At 42.6% G+C, this 12,531-nt stretch overlaps 1 protein-coding gene across 6 annotated transcripts in view; it reads right to left on the bottom strand.

The window, feature by feature from the left end:
- CRACDL (CRACD like) overlaps positions 1–12,531 on the bottom strand; it is a 66,076-nt gene that overhangs the window by 33,767 nt on the left and 19,778 nt on the right. For 3 of the 6 annotated variants that reach the window (XM_032680391.1, XM_032680389.1, XM_032680392.1), the window contains exon 2: positions 10,442–10,505. The gene's annotated coding sequence lies outside the window, so the exon portion shown is untranslated. Of the gene's footprint in view, positions 1–10,441; positions 10,506–10,587; positions 10,862–10,937; positions 10,987–12,531 lie in introns of those variants that run through there. The other 3 variants (XM_032680388.1, XM_032680393.1, XM_032680390.1) reach the window with 2 other exon arrangements.

Here is a 12,531-nt window from a genome sequence, read left to right as displayed (position 1 = left end):
CACAAGAAATACAGCTGAGACTACGTTACCGCAGAGAATAAAGATGGAATATAGCAGCACGATGGGTTTTTATTCCCCTTTCTATCACTCCCAAATGCCAGTACACTCAGGAGTGTGTATTCAAAAAAATCACAGTTTAACCAAATGATTTACACCTTTCATTTCTTTGTTGTATAAGAATATTCCTTTTCTAGTAGACAAAGAAACACAAGGAGTTAAAAAATCTGAATTTACAGAAATTATTTCACATGAGAGGAAGACCTGCCCTTTTCTCATAAATTCCAACTGATATTACATAGCCTTGACACTTTCTCCTATTAACAGAGATACCAACATCAACCCCTCCTTTCAAGCTCCCAAACAACCTTCAGTGCTCCCGAGTGATAATGCTTGAGGCCTAGACAAAACTAAATCTCTCACAGTGTGCCCAATTATAAAATCCTTTCCAAAAGTCATCCATCATCTTGAGCTTATGTTACTAAGATAAACATAAACCTCTCCTCTCCACCCCTGCTCCTGCAACAGAAGGTCTAGGAAGCATAGTGAAGTGCTATCCCTGAGCTAGCAGAGCATATATGAGCCCAAGTATTAGGAGTGTCCACATGAGTGAGATGCAAGTCTCTGGGAATCCAATTAAGTCTGTAGAAACACATCCAAAAAGCTCACAAAAAGGACAGGAGAATTCGATAACAACTGCAACCCCATTTCCAAAGCCATACATCTTCCTGCTCCAAGCCTTTCTTTATGTCAAAGGAGTTTCACTTTTCATTTTTTTTTCTGCCTCCAATTTTTAAATCAAGTGAACAAATGCACCTGAGTGCATGCTTACACACACACAGCCATCCTATGAGTTTTATTCAGACTCCCAGCGCTGTGACTGAAGGGTCACCCTGCCTTCCTACCATATGTCAGCACCTACACAGGATCTGTACATATTCTAGCTTTGTCCCCATCCTTTTTGGATTATTAAAAATAATTTAACTAAAGAAGACATTTTCTGAGAAAACTGCATTGGTTTCCACTACAAAATCTATATAAAATATCAAAAATAAACCTCATGCCAAACCAAGAAGAAAAACACCCTTTCACCTTTTGCACATGACTTTGACTTTTGTTTTCCAAGTTGGGCAGACAATCACTTCGTTCCATTTTGTTCAAATGTTGTGAATTAACAAGCAAAAACTACTACTTTGCAAAGTCTCTGACTTCATGTGTTCTCTGCTTGTTTTAATAATTTAGTGCAGATGCTGTTAGCACCTACTTGTTTATGCCAACTGATGTCCATGGGGACGTCATCTTCAAAATACAGTATTTTCACAAATGATTTGCTGTCTTAACGATTGACAGTTTGCTATCCATCTTTATCTGTCTCACACTGAAGCTGGTACACTTTCCCAATCTTTTCTTATCTGCATTATTGGCAAATAAAAGGTTTTGTTTCTTTGTTTGTGGCTAACATTTTTCTCTAGCTAATGCTACCCATGTAGCATGCTCTCATGTTAAAAGAAAATTTGCATATTGCACAACCACACTGGTGTGGGGAGAGCCTATGTGCCACTCCTCATGCTCAGAGCAAGGCTGGTTGCGCATAGCTTTGCTGCCAGCATCCTCTCCGTGGCTGCACAGGTCCTAGGCCAGCATCCAAGTGAGAGCACCCAGCCTGAACACAAAGTCAATGTTCTCTTTTAAAACTCTGCCATTTAGGGATCCTCTGATCCTGTTCCCAGTCACTGTCAAAATTAATACAGCTAGCTGTGATTTGCCCTTTCTTTCAGAAATGGCTAACAAAAGTTAGCTGCACCAGCACATAATCTCTTCCAATCCTGTTCCTTGTGCCACAGTTTGCTACTCCTCCACCCCAAACATTAGTGGAAGTGAAGGAGTAGGAAGCTGTGGCACATGGACCAGCTATGAGTAACTACTGACACACTACTGCCTCTTTGCACCAGCCCTTGCCTTTGCAGTACTCGCATCTATCACTCAAATCCCTGTTGCATATGGTGTAAACATAAGGTGGTGCTGGATATCCCTGGGATCACTGAGAGATCACAGGACGTCAAGTAATACACTACCTCCTAAAAGGAAGATAGGATAAAGTTTGCTGCATGGCCTCTACATCTGAGCCTTTGTGCAAAAAGGGCAAGGCCTGCCATGAACACCACGTGAGGCTTTAGAGGCTACAACAGGAAAAACGGAAGATGCAGCAGGTGCATCTTCCCAAGCCTTTCAATGCACTTTCTGGGTATTCAGTTGTTTTCACGTGCTTCTTTCACTGCTCTTGGGCAATGTGCGTTTTCCTTTGTCTTACCAGCCCAAACTCCTCTCTGGTGCATCTTCCTCTGTTATTCCAAAGGCTGTGCAGATTCTCTTGCTGGATCCTCACCAGCCCTTCTGCCACGCCCCTGCCAACACTGCATTCCTTTCTCTATTACAAGAAAAATGCATTTCCAAAGGATAGGGGGGAAACCTTGCATTTCTACCTGTTTTTTTCTTCAAGAATGAACAGTCCTTCCTTTCTCTGGCATTTCTGAGAGAAGTGAGAAACACTTCATAAAATAAACTCTCCTCCCAAGCAGCTTTTGAAGAGGGAGCTTTTTGTTTTTAAAACAGTGCATTGCTACAGAACACACAAACAGAAGAGGTCAGAAGGCACACCTAGGATTGCCCAGTCTGATGTCCTGTATAGTGTAAGGAATAGACCCCAGAAGGGTGAAGGGAACTTTTCTTCCCTGATAGTGCTCGGTAACTTGAGGGTATACACCTTGACAAAGGTCGTATTTTGTTAATGGGAAAAGCCTTACCTTGACTTGCATGCTTTCTTTAAACAAACGAAAAAAACCAACAAACCAAAAACAAAGCAAAGCAAACAACCATACAGAAGAATTACAGGAAGGGGGGCGGGGGATGGAGTTTGCATTGGCAAATAATAAAGCAAACTCATGTGAAATGTCTTATTCCTATGCAGTAACCCTTTCCTTCTTGCTTTCAGTTCTTTATTTTTTGTGATTTAATAAAGGGGCCATGAGATCTATTCTACCCACATGGAAAGCACTGTTATTAAGATCTGTTAAAGTAAAAAAAGTCACATTGGCTCTCCTTCTTCCTCAGCATGAAGGGATAATAAAGGCATAGCTGTTTCACACAAAGACACAAGACCTCCCCCAGCTAGCTCCCTACCAGAGATCCTCTGCTATATTTAGGAGCACAAACAGCTCAGCATACTACCAGAGTTTTAGGTTTGTACCAGCCATCTTTACTGACAGAAGTACAATCTGTATTTTTAACTTAAATAATACAGAGTGTTCACATAGAGTACTTTGGTTAATAATGTTCTGAAGAAGTTCATAGTTTTTGTACAATAGCAGGCTAATGTCACTCAGAGTCAGTGGCGTATTAAAAATTCATTGTGCCTCTCCTTGAAAAGAAATAAAAATAAAGTAAAATGTCTTGCTTTAGTTAGAACAAAATTACATTTGATTCTACATGTCGCAATTGCAATTACTGTAGAATTCAGCATTGGGAATGTTCCTGAAGCTATTTCACAAAAATAATTATACCAGGTCTTTTGGTATTCAGAATGAGTAAGAATACCAACATTGTTATAAAGGTCTCAGTGCTTTTAAATTCAAGGAAATATAACAGGGCTTTCATTGATCCTTCCTTGCTTTTTTGAACCATGAATACAATTAATTGTCTGTACACCTCTGTACACACACACTTACTTTGTGGTAAAGAAAGAGTAAGATTCCCCTGGAACCACAGCAAGCTCTGAGCAATGGCTCACTGACACCTGCTGACCCATTAATTAGCCTTATGTAAGTGTGTTCTTGTAGAGTGCAGAGGCTAATGGGAGTTTAAGATGCAGAGAGTGTTTAGCAGTAGCCAGAATGAGATCCCTGTTCGACTTTATCTGCTGTTCTGAAGGCAACTCGGTGGGCCAAGTTAACCAGACAAGGAAGTCAGTTGCTAACATCTAGAGCTGAACTTGGCCCAACTTTCACAGGTATATAATGAGTGGTGCAGTCAACAGTGTCATTTTAACAGTTTCTTTGAAAGTTAATGACAAATCTTTTAAAATGTTGTGTTCATTTGAACACAGAATATAGTTATATCCCAGGCCTACTTCCAAATATTTTGCTGTTAGTGTGATGAAAATTAGAGTCTGCTTTGGGCAAAATTAAAAAGGAAAGTGAACAAAATAAAGAGACAAAACTGGGCTTTACCAGCTTCCTCAGGAATTCCTATACTGGAAGGATGAAATAATTATTGTGATCATCTATGAACCACGTGCAGAATAGTTTTAATACTGTATATTTAAAGTAGAAGGGGGATAAAAAAAAGAAGGAAAGTAGGGAATGCAAAGAGAAGCCAGAGCCCTTCTAGGCAGAGATACACCAGACAGTCAGCTGAGACTAGCCAGAACATAAGCAGGTTGATTTCCAGGAGCTGCTCCTGAAAGGTGCCATCAGGGGCCCTCAGTCCTCAGCTTTACCTCATTTCAGCCCACATCACTCTGCTGAACTAGCTGCAGTCGTGTGCTAACCTGGAGTCACCTCGGATGCAGGGATAACAAGAAGCCATGTCTTCAGCCCAAGGACTGGTTCACCCTCCTGGGTCATCTTAGCACGAAGGAGCGGCAAGGATGGAGTGAGATCCATCTGAAGCCACGGGATGGCAGCAGGACGTGGTGGGGAAGGGGAGCACCATCCCCTGCACTCCCTCTGTACTCTGCAGACTCTAAGGCCAGCTTCCTCCCCTACATCCACACCGTCTGTCCAAGAGGTACAGCCACTGTCAGCACAATCTCAATCCTCTGAAATTTCCCCGGGCAACAGTGCTCACATATTTCAGCAATAACTGCTACCTTGTAAACACATTCCACATTCCTGTTGCATTAAACCCCACAGGTCAAATGCAAAGCTGAACAGCCTCTTGTCTGACTGTTGTACAAGCCTTGCTCTGAGGCACTACATGTGGCAGGCTTTTATTTGGAAAAGACCTTCTTTAGTCTCTTTTGACTCTTCCTAACTCAGGCCCTCTCAGCTTTCAACTGATAATCATTTTCTTGAGCCCTGATGGGAGATAGAGGAGCCAGGGGCTCCTTTATCTTTCTTCTCTCTGAGTAAAACTCAGATCGCTTCCAGAAAAAAGAGCATGAGATTTTTAACACAAGGTCACAGTAATATATGACTACCTCAGGGATTTCAGGTAGGAGTGCAGTTAATTTGGACAGTCTTCATAACCCAAATAATTTCCTACATGGAAAGACTGGAAGGTTGCTTTCTGCCCACACCACAATAAACATCATGGCTGAGTCCTTTCATCATTGTTTGGAACCTTCCTCCACACTCTATAAGAAAAACAGGATTTCACAAATGTAAGTAAGTACCCTAACTTTTTGTCATTTACTCCCTCACGACATGTACTTCCAAACTTTTAATTCTTACTATCCACTCAGGACATATTTGTTGTCATGCGTTTGAAAGACAGAAAATACTTTGTAGCTTTTGTCTCCTCATATACTTGCAGGTCTGTTCTCCAAACCACAATCTGTGCTGCAAAGCAAGGATATAAGCAAATGGAAATAACTGCCACTTGCTCAGGTTCTTGTTTTCTCCTTTGTTCCTTCCCTGCAGCAATAATCTCAGCAAATATAACCTCTGGTAAGTCATTCTGCATGTATAACCTCCAGCTGCCACTTCAGACTTACAGACTTTTGGAAGTCAAAACCCTGAATGCAGCTTAATAGTTTTTACTGCCACCTCAACAGAAATCTAGAGCCAAGTCTCCAGTGCACCCTACAGCACCTGCACGAGCCCACTCATTCCGGTGGACTGGGAAATAGAAAGCATTTCACGGAATCACAGAATTATTAGGGTTGGAAGGGACCTCTGGTCCAACTCCCAGCAAGGCAGGGTCACCTAGAGCAGGTGACGCAGGAACATGTCCAGGCGGGTGGGTTTTGAAAGTCTCCAGAGAGGGAGACTCAACGACCTCCCTGGGCAGCCTGTTCCAGTGCTCTGCCACCCTCAAATGTAAAGAAGTCCTTCCTCATATTGAGGTGAAACTTCTTGTGTTTTAGTTTATGGCCACTGCTCCTTGTCCTGTTGCTGGGCACCACCAAAAAGAGTCTGGCACCATCATCTTGACACCCACTTCTGAGATATTTATATGCATTAATGAGATCCCCTCTCAGTCTTCTCTTCTCTAGACTAAGTAAGTCCAGCTCCCGAAATCTTTCCACATAAGAGAGATTAAATGCTTTTCCTAATGTTCTTCAAGCAGCATGTCTCAGAGTAGGGACCAGACAGTCTGTCATGCAGAAGCAGTGCTCAGCTCCAGGCTGAGCTTTGCTGGAGCCAATGGCATAGACTGAGGTGCCCTCTCTGGTCTAGGGCCCAGCTCCCCATGGCACCCTGTGATGTAGTGAAATGTAGGAGGCAAACGGAACTCGATCATGCTCCCTGGGTCTCCCCAGGAAGGGGTTCCATAGACCACTGGTGGGGAATATACTGGGAGAAATGCCTCCCTTCTCCCACATCGACACTCGCCCTCAGTCGTCTTCTCATTTCTGCCACTGCGACAGAAGTTCTCCCTATCCTCCTCCGACCCGAGCAGCATTTTCCTTGTAAAACCCCTCACTGATTTAAGATCTCTGGCAGAAAGCTCTCATGTGCACATTTGTCCCTGGCTGCATCTCCCTCTAGGCAACAGAAAGAGGAAGACACTTCAGGAATTAATAAGTCTAAACCACTTTACTCCAAGAGACACCCCCGTGCAGAGGGCATCTCTTCCTTTCTGCTCCTTCTAAACATGATTTTCAGGTTCCTGTATAGCCTTTGGGGCTTACTTGGCACAGGGGATAGAATGGTGGCGATGGGAATATAGAGCCATTCGAAGACTTATCACACTTGTCCCCAGGGTCCCTTCTTTGAATATACCACAAATGTTTTACTTCAATTCTCAAAAGCCTGATGAGATGCAGGTTATTAATTCATGACTATGACAAGATTATTATGGTTAATTTAACATGTGCAGGCACTTAACTAACTACTGTTGGGAAATATTTGTCATTAATTCAAAAACGTCCTGCCTGTAATTTGGCAGATATAGTGCAAGAGTGCAGCAGAAATCCAGCATGACATAAAGAGCCCTCATCTGCCATCACCTTTACTTGTGCCTGTACAATGCTTGAGCTCTGCCTGATTGAAATGAGCACAACAAAACGTACTGCAGCATTCACAGATTAAATGGCATTGGCATTCAAACACTAGAAGGAGCCCAGACGCAGGACGTGGAACAGAGAAGCACATAATCTCCCCATGGGGAGTGAAAAGGACACCACTGGGAGAGAGGGTAGCAGAGCACTATTCCTAATCAAAGCTCAGAAAGCAAAGCTATGCAAACAAAAGCTGCTTGCGTGGGCTTTCCTCCCACCTCCTGTGGGTCTGCCTCGATTCCTACCAAGGTAGATGATGCAGAGTAAAACCAGTGGTTTCATTTAGGAGCAACCTGTCTCTCAGGCATGGCACAGACCTCCAGGGTCATCCCACCACTCTTGGGGAGGGAACTCCCTACTTCAAACTGCTGTGCTTTGCTTGCTTTCCCAGGGAGGCAGGTGAAAAACCTGTGTGCACAGAGCTAGTTACAGCAACAAATTAAAACTCACGTCCAAAGTGACCAATCTCACGGCACCTTTGAAGTGTCCCAGCATTTCTCAGCCTTTTCTGATCCTCTGGGCAGGTCCAAAGGCAGTGATGAATTATTTTGCCCACAAAGGCTCTTTACATCTGTGTTTTTGCAAGATCTATCACTATCATATGCATCCCATCTATCAGCCCCTTCCTAGTGCAGGGACTCCATGCATGGCCTGGACTTTTTCAGTTCTCTCATACAGTAAACTCTCCTGACGAGCAGCATATTTTGATGCACTTACATCTTTGAGCTTCATATAGGTGTTTCAGGATAAAATTTGGGAACATACTACTGGGGGGAATTTCCAGAGCATTGAATCCTCCATTGTTGCTGGCAAACACTCCATATAATCCCTTCACAGGCTGATTAAAGTCTGATTTTGAAAATTATTCAAATTCAAATGCTATTCAAGAACTTTGTAACTCTTATGTGTTCAAATTCCCAGACTAAATGACCAGTCTATACCTGTTTATTTTTGTGTCAATGCAATACTTTCTTTGAAACAGCTTTTCTGTTCTGCCACAGGTATTTAGAGAAGATGGCCATCTCCCCTTTCAGCCTTGATCTGCAAAGCCAAACAAGCCATGGCACCTTAATTTCCTCGCAGAGATAAACTCTCTATTACCCTGGCCATCTTACTTATCCATCTTTGCACCCATGCTACTCTGAGCTCATCTCTTCTGGCAGTCAGATGTCCAGAACTGGACACTGGATCCCAGGCAGCCTCAATAGCTAGATGACACAAAAGTCATCTTGGATTTAAGCTCCCTAGCTCCTAGTTAAGCTTGCATATGTTGGCAGACAAACACAGAGGGAAACATTTACCTGCTTCCTCTAGTCTGCTCTCTACTGCAGAGTCCAAGGACATGTTTGAGCTATTTATTATCAAGAAATGCTGTTCAATGCAAGGACAGTGTTCCAATAACCTCCCCAGACTTGGCTCTTATCTATGTCCAAGCACCCAGATGCTGATGCTGGCTGCCAATACTAGACTACAGGACCCATTCCAGCTTCTTTTCAAATCCCAAAGTGCCGGTATACGTTCCTTTGGCTGGATTTGCAAGGGCCTAGCCATCTGTGTTATCTGCAGAGTGTCTCTGATGTAGGTATAACATGAAAATATTTAGCCTTTCACAGGCAGTTGGCAAATGCACTAGCTCAGGCTTGAGGAAATTCTGACCTTCTTTGCTTAGGGGCCTCCTTCCTTTCAATATTTTTAAAACTATTTGTGAGTCACAGCAAGAGGTAGGGAATGACATGTCTAACAGAGCTCCCAGCTCTGTCAGAAAAGCATTATTAAGAGGACACTATCAGGCTTTGTGAAAAGAGGAAAGATCAGGAACTGCTGGGTGACTTTATCTCTTGTGTCCCACCTATCCTATGAAGGTGCTGTTTTACTAAAACAGCTAGATCAAAGCTCCTAAAGAGGTTTCTGCTGTTAACTGTCTCCTAAAAGCTGCTGACCTTGAGACTGGAACAATTAAATGAAATGTGAAGCACCTCCTCAAACAGATATTTTTCCTTCTCTGTCCTACATCACCTAACCACACAGTAGTATGAAGTTACACACTTGGGAGAGCTTTTTGTAATAAAGAACATCCTGAACTGCATGAAGACACTGCCCTGATACATATTTTTTCTCTCGTCTTAAGTGGACACATACCCTGTAAGTCCTAGGAATGAATGTATGAGCTCTTCTGTAAGTATCTCCCATATGTATGATAGAGACAAAAAACAGATTGGACTGGCACACTTTGAAAAGCAGCTGCTGTATCAGGTATGCAATGTGAGACTCTGGGAATTGTTTTTCTGAATACTAAATGTGGAAAATATCAATTGAAACTGCACTTAGTCCCTCTGAAGAAATCAGCTTCTGAATGCCTTCAAGTCAGTACTCAAATTAAACAGCTTCGTATTAGAGATAATTAAAATATATGCTTAAAAATAATCTGATCTTTTATGTCCCTATTCAGAATCCACCGCTACAAACTCCTGTGCAAAAACCTTGTAAGCATGCTTGCAGTGTACATGTCCTAGAGATGTGCAGCCAGATCTTTGGCTGATGTCACTTGGCAGGCCTTTGCTCCAGTTAACTGGAGCTGTACCAAATCATATCATAAGCTGGAACATACTGCTTATAAACTTCTGAAAAAGGCAAGTTAAATAGCTTGTATGCACCTGGAGAGATTAATTTCCATGTTTTTCAAAATATGAAAACTGTATTTTCTTTGAGGAGTGGTCCTTCACAAAACTATTATGCCAGCCCTGTGCCAGCACTAGATACGAATATACTCTGGTTTAATTCCCACCATCTCTGCTATCTGTGAGTAGAGAAGACACAGCACAAGGAAGACAATTTTTTTTTTGTAAGTATTTTTCTTAGAATGGTATATCACTTTAATTTTTACATTTGACAAAGGGCTTCTACTTGTAATCTATCAGAGGAAAACAAAAAGCAGTAACAAATCCCACTATGTTACCAGCCAGAGGCAATGACTGCCGGCCTCTGCAAACAATACATAGTTAGAGGAACTTGCTGTGTTCCATTTTGTAAACGTGGTACAGGGAGTGAGTTGCAGCAAGAGCACAGCAACCAATAACTCTTGATCACTTAAAGATTTTTCATTAGCCAGTTCTACAATAAATTAACTAGAGAAGTGTAAAGGTTGTTTTCAACAGTTTATAAACACCCACTACAAGGAACGAGGGAAGACAGTTCATCTTTTCACTTAACTTTTTTACTTACCCTCCGATGAAACTTTAATAAGTACAAAGGCTGGTCAATACTCCCAAAACTGAATGCTGTGCACCTGTGTAATCAAGAAACACATTTCATCTGTCAGGAAACAACTTTTAAAACACTTCAGACATAAACTTCCTTCAGCCGCTTACCTGCGTAGGTTCCTGTTTGCCAGATTCAATGTACCACAAAAGGCTACTGGTGTTTCAAAAGGGATCTGTCACCTTCCCAAACATTTAAGTGGTAGCAAACCCAGCAGAGGTACTTTCAAATTTCCCCAGAGAATTCTGAAAGTCTTGATTTGGTTTGACTTCGATAGTGCACCCTATGTCTCATCAGTTATCCAGCACGGGGCTACTATCTGCCTTCCCAAAGCACGAGTTATTAGCACTGCCCTGATCCTTTCACCAAGTGATCCCTGTATCTAACGCGGAAGGAGTCGGTCCGAGGAGAAAGCACCAGTATCCCCCAGTTGCTAGGTAACAAGCAGGGAGATCCTGACCTGAATTCTTAGTGGAGGCTGATGTTGCTCAGGAAGCTTAGCTGGGTCCCTCCTGGAAAGGGAGTGCCATGCCAAAAAGTTCCTCCTGGCTTTGCAAAGGCCATGGCGTAACATCACGCAGGACAAAGGGACAGCAGCTGAGCTATTTTTATGACAAAAAGGTACCTGTTCTGAAAATAGGAACACACGCAAAAATGGAGGGTGAATTTTTTGTTCCTTGTGCCAATGAAACTAGAATGGTTTTAACATTAAAATGATATCCTTCTATTTCAAATCTGGACATTAGATAAAGTGGAAGAAGCCACCCATCATGTGCACAGCCTCAACATTAACAAATGCAACGACAGAATATTAAGCATATGAAAGTAAAAAAATATAGGTTATCTCAGACATGTATGCTAGGAATCATAACATAGAAAACTGAAGAGAAGCAAATCAGGAAGTTAGTGATGACAGAAAAACTCTGCATTTTCTGTCCGTGTAAATATTTTAAGTTACTGCCATGGCAGTGTATTAATTACTCTATTTAGCTTGCAAACTCCTTAGGATGTATTTTCAAAAAGAAGAAAAGTAAGGGCTGAGCTAGACCTGAAGTGCCTCTGGGTCCCTTGGATGGGGTATACCTGACCTTAGTCAACCTGTATACTGAGTGGAAGGAAATAATGCCTCCTCATATGCAGCTTAATACAAATGCTGAAGACCCAATTATCAGGAAAAAATGCCTGTTTGCTTTCTACTGACTCCAAGGAACATCTTGGTAAATGAAAGCAATGCTGTGACCACCACGTGTGGCATGGCTCACACATGCTGGAGGGGCCTGTGAGGCTGGGAGGGCTGAGGGGTATCAGTGCAGAAACAAATCTTTTCACTCCAGCTGGCTTCTTCGCATCTGGGCACATTCTCACATGTGGGCAGCTCCCTCCTTGCTCAAGTAGGTTCTGCCAGTCCCAAACAGGAATATCTAAGAGGATGTGCAGCTCAGCCAGGGCAGTAGCTCCCCTATCACCTTTGTAGGGCACACTCTCTGCAGGAGAGATTAGCAGTGGCTATACCTGCCACACAGCAACCACATGGGCAAAAGCTCTTTTAAAGAGGTGTCTCAGGCATAGGAAGACTGGCCTGTCATGTCTTGAGAAGTGCAGCTATGACCTTAAAAGGGAATTACTCCACAATAACCTTTTATCTGGTAGAAATAAAGCAATGCTTTAATGGAAAGGAAATGCACACAAGTGTCTTTGCAGAATGCCAGCCTAGCTCAGCTATACAATGGTACATCTAATGCTTACTCCTAATGCATGTAGTGTGGCCCCAAAAAAGACTGTCCTTTGATACAGCCAGGTTCAGTGTGTTCAGCACAGGCTCCTGGTCAGAAAGCAGTCTCTTAGCTATGCTTGAAATCTCTCCCTCCCCCATAAATGTCCATATTTACCCAGGGAATCAGTCTATCCCTGCAGCAATTATAACTGTCCAAAAGCAGATAAGTATTAAGGTGCTCCAAGTACCTTTCTGAACAAGTGCCAAACCCCATCACATTAATAGGAAAATTATAGTTCTTTTGTTCATTTCCCTTCTCTCATTTTATTGCAGAAAAAGG

The sequence above is a fragment of the Chiroxiphia lanceolata genome, chromosome 2, assembly GCF_009829145.1.
Source record: "Chiroxiphia lanceolata isolate bChiLan1 chromosome 2, bChiLan1.pri, whole genome shotgun sequence".
In the NCBI taxonomy this organism is placed as follows: Eukaryota; Metazoa; Chordata; class Aves; order Passeriformes; family Pipridae; genus Chiroxiphia; species Chiroxiphia lanceolata.
This window is presented reverse-complemented; position numbering and strand designations above follow the sequence as displayed.